At 37.5% G+C, this 4793-nt stretch overlaps 1 long non-coding RNA gene across 1 annotated transcript; it reads right to left on the bottom strand.

The window, feature by feature from the left end:
* Window positions 1-3360: 3360 nt before the first annotated feature.
* LOC131646295 (uncharacterized) lies at window positions 3361-3755 on the bottom strand. The gene is made up of 2 exons (XR_009297398.1): window positions 3722-3755; window positions 3361-3630 (listed from the first exon to the last, which is right to left on the bottom strand). It is a non-coding gene; the product is annotated as an uncharacterized LOC131646295 (long non-coding RNA).
* Between the last annotated feature and the right edge of the window lie 1038 nt (window positions 3756-4793).

The raw sequence follows: 4793 nt of genomic DNA, 5'->3' as shown, positions 1-4793 counted from the left end.
GAGGTTGATTAAAGCGATCCCCGTAAACTGGTTTCTTCATAGTTGGAGAATTGCGGGGTTTCAAATGTTGTCCCGATCTCCCTTGATCCCTACGAACCGGCTTGTTCTTCTCTTTCTCTTCCTGAACCCTCTTCAATGTGTTTTCAGCAACATAGCATTGCCTCAAACACTCAGCATAAGTGGTAAACTCCCTCTGAGACACACTATGTACAATATCAACATTCAGCCCCATGAGAAACTGATCGATCTTCCATAACTCATCTGGTGCATAAGCTGCTTGTCTGGAATAGGCAGCCATGTCCTCAAACTTCTCAGCATATTTAGACACCGACATGTTGCCTTGTTTGAAGGACTGAAACTCACGCTCCTTCAAAGCACGCACACTGTTGGGATAGTACTTCTCCAAGAAAGCTGTCTTGAAATGTTGCCAATCCTTTGGAATCCCTTGGTTAGTGAAATACGTAGACTCCGTATTCCACCATCTACCTGCTGGTCCCTTCATTTTCTGAGCAGCAAAAATCACCTTCTCTTCTTCTGTGCACTGAATTGCCTGGAATATCATCTCCATGCCGTACAACCAATCATGAGCAATCACCGGATCCAAGCCACCCAAGAACTCTGGCGGATCCATCCAAAAGAAAGCACGAAAGTCAGGCCCTGTTGCAGCCTGAGGAGTAGGAGCAGGAGCAGCTGGTTGGTTTCCTTGCATGCCTTGCATCATCTGCATCATCATCTAATTTTGTTGTTGCATCTGTTGCATTATCTGCACCCAAGGCACACCCGCATTCTCAGTTTCAGGCTCAGTCTCCACATTCCTCATCCTGGGCCTTCCGGGTCCTCTGCGTTGTTCAGCCATCTTCCTGTTTGTCCTACACACGGAATCAAGTTGATCAGGCTTAATGCCATAAGTAAGACATAAGGAATCATGCCGACACTACACATATGAGGCAGAATTATGCTGACTTATGATGTTTCGTGGCAAAGCCGAGAATCGACCTGCTCTGATACCAACTGTAACACCCCATACATACATTGCCTATGATATACGTATATGGCATTAAAATGGTACTCAAAAATCATAAACATAAGCAGCGGAATAGATAATGTATAAGTACAAGTACAAAAGCCCAAACTGTCATGGCCAAAATACAAGAGTTCCAACTGGTACAAATACATATCCATAGTACAAAAGATAGAGATACAAAAGATCATAAACTACAACGGAATGCATCGCCAAGGAACATCAAATCGAAGCTAAGTCATCTTACCCTTGCCTCGATCCTACCTCGAACCACCTGTAAAAAGAATAATTGAAATGGGGTGAGATTACTAAATCTCAGTGAGTCTCCCTATCTTACGGGTTCACTCAGCTCTACAGGGAACATGCAATCAACGGATTCACCAAGAACCCGGGTTACCTCACGGCTAGGTACAAGTACAAACAAGGGTACACCATCAATGGAAGTCCCATAACTATCCAAGAAGGCATCAACAACAACAGGCTCAACGCCATCACAAACAAGTATGCAGACCCGTACCCATGTACGAGGAATCCAGGAGTAAGGGTACGTCCCACTAATTAGGCTACGCAATCCACAGCCTCGGTGAGTAACCAAGTACATAGCATCAAGAGACTTGCACAAGCACATCGCAAGACCAATCGGATACTCTCCCTAAATGGGATCCATCCGAGATTAGTTATCACCGTGAAATTGCCTAAATGGCATCCGGCCCCATCATTGTCCACACGCAGATGAGTTACGCCGAGTGCAAACACGCCTTCTTATCAGTACAAGCCCACCGGGGGAAAGCCTAGTGATCTTGCCTACGTGGCATCACTAGAGGTGAATCGGAAGTAATGTCGCCTACATGGCATTACTTCTCCACCATACCAAGCACGCTGATATGTAACGCAAGTGTGGAAGTGCCCCCTTCGGCCCTCACAAGCACATCGCAGTGGTAGCTCAGGTGTGTAGAACATACTGAGAACGCTGATGTGTAACGCAAGTGTGGAAGTGCCCCCTTCGGCCCTCACAAGCACATCGCAACGGTAGAAAGTGTTCTATGCGATTTACCTCCTAATAGTATAGGCCTACTCTGATTCAAGCATAACACACATCACCGAGATCACACAACACGGTATAAGCCATCACACAGGCAATCATATTCGAATGTTCAACCGGAACAAACGAAATCAACAATAATAATACCACAATATAATCCGCACCATTTGCATTTCGTAACATACAAGCATATCCAAGGGATTTCATTCATATCATGGTCTTTTACAATTAAAACATATATCATAATGCTATACAAGTCATAAGAGGCCCTCGATTCCGATACGAAACGAAACTGCACTCAAATGGGAGAAATATCAATTCTGTACCAGACTAGTTCGCTACAGCGAACTTCTGTTCGCTACAGCGAACTCAAACAGAAGCTAAACTTCTTCAAACCCAGGTCAGTTCGCTACAGCGAACTCCGGCGAAGCCCCGATTCGCTACAGCGAAGGAAAGTTTGCTACAGCGAATAAATCAATTCAGCTCCCAGGCTTATTCGCTACACAGTTCGCTACAGCGAATCATTCGCTACAGCGAATGAAAGTTCGCTACAGCGAACTCTGCAGAATCAGCAAAAATCAGAAACGCATTTGGGGTCCCCAAGCCCCAAATTTCTACATGCAGCCATTGATGATCGAATAATAAGCTATAGTAAACATACATATACTCATTATTACCAGAAGGGAGGGTTAAACATGCAATTTGTAAGATCATTGAACATCTACTCTCAAAAACCCCTTTAACCCCAAACATGGCATAAACCCCAAAAGTTTCCCCCAAAGTCTCTATCTAAGAGACTCACCTGATTAAGCTGAAGGAGGAGCTGCAAAAATCAGAAGTGGATGATGAAGATTGATGGATCAAAGGTTCATGCAAGGCTGAAAGTTGAATGATCTTCTCCTTCCTCCTTCTTCTTTCACGTTTTCTTCTTCCTCCTCTCCAAATTCTATTTTTGTTACCAATGGCCAAAGACAACATAAGCCAAACACTCCCTTAAGTCCTAGTTAGTGGATGAAATGACCAAAACAACCCCTAACTAGATTTTATTTACCATGATGCCACTTAGTCATATCTCAACTAAATGCAATTTCCTATTAGTAAATCTCTTGAAATAAAATTAGGATATTACACAGTTTCTTTTACTTATGTCAGTTATATTAGTAGGTGATGCCTACAAGTTTAAAAAAGGCTTTTAATTGAGAATCCTATTGATTTAGAGAAATTAGGTTTAATGCGACAAGTTCATGATTGCATATCATTCATGGCCAACACAAATTGTATAATATCAATAATTGACTTTAACATATAAGTATTGTTTTTTATTATTAATCAAGAAACATAAATTGCTTTGACTGAGATTTATGCATGCAGGAACAATACAGAAACTAGGGACATTTGGGTGTTCCTCTCTTAGTTTTCTAGTTGTTGTAGCATGGACATTCTTCCTTATGACCAGATGTTCCAGATGGAACACAAAAACATTTTCCACAAGAAATGTTACAATAGGTTAGACATGCTTTCTTGTCCTTAGCTGTTGAGCAACGATTCTCACATTCCTTCTCACATTCTGAAAAAATTAATGTTTGAATTTGAATAAGATTAATAAATTAAAATAGTTTTAAAAAAATAATAAAACAAAAATTAATTTAAATTACTACCTTCAGAATGAAGTGATCCTTCTCCACCTGCCTATAAAAAATAGAAAAGTAAATATGGGTTAGTATATTAAGGGGAAAACAAATAACTCAATAAACAATTTTTGAGATTATTTGAAGCCATTGTCATTCATATCAGAAAACTCAAAGATTCATAATAGATGGAGAGATAGAATTGCTTACATAGGCATCTTGGATCACAGAAATGAAAACAATCATGAGAAGAAATGAACAAATGAATTTAGTCATTATGGTTTGTTTATTGTTTCACTCTTGTTCTTATGCATAGCCTCTTGTTGGGGGGAGAGTTATATAGAGGAAAATGACAACAAAATATAATTAAATAGACACAAAAAGAAATTCAATATATTATATATAAAATAATATATTTTATATATTAAAATAGAATTAATCATACATTTTATATATTAAAATAGACTTAATGATACATTTTATATATTAAAATACAATTAATGATATATTTTATATACTTTTTGTAAATGAAATTGTCACAAAAAATAATAAATTTTTGATTATTGAATCAGCATTCATTACTTTTTTAATGTTGCAGACTACTCTTTGAATTTTCAAAAATACGTATTTATTATTTTCATTTTCTAAAATTAATTTATATATTTTATATTATTAATAAAAATATATAAAATAAATTTAAATTATGCTCTACATCTCATTTAGGTTGTCACATGGATGCTCTTATTGTACTTCTTTCATTTGTTACCTAATGTATAAGCTTATTCATTATTTTTTATTTGCTTTCTATACTATTTTTTGAAACTGATATATCAAAGTCATAATATAATATTAATTATTTTTATTACCTTCTCAATAAAAGATTATCTAACCATATACTCAATCTATATACTACTTCTTACCTTTTTCATTATCTTTCTCAACCCCCTTATCTCTCTATTATTCTCACTTCTCTCTCTTTATTTTCTCAATTTTATGCATTTCTTTTACTTTCATTCTTTTATTAATTCTTCTCGAACCTAAATCCTAATCAACTCTTCCATTTTTGTTTGGAAAATATAATCTTATTATCCAATCTCATTAA

Source organism: Vicia villosa, linkage group LG2 (genome assembly GCF_029867415.1).
Source record: "Vicia villosa cultivar HV-30 ecotype Madison, WI linkage group LG2, Vvil1.0, whole genome shotgun sequence".
Taxonomy (NCBI): Eukaryota; Viridiplantae; Streptophyta; class Magnoliopsida; order Fabales; family Fabaceae; genus Vicia; species Vicia villosa.
The sequence above is the reverse complement of the archived record's forward strand: the minus strand, read 5'-3'. Positions and strand labels throughout refer to the sequence as shown.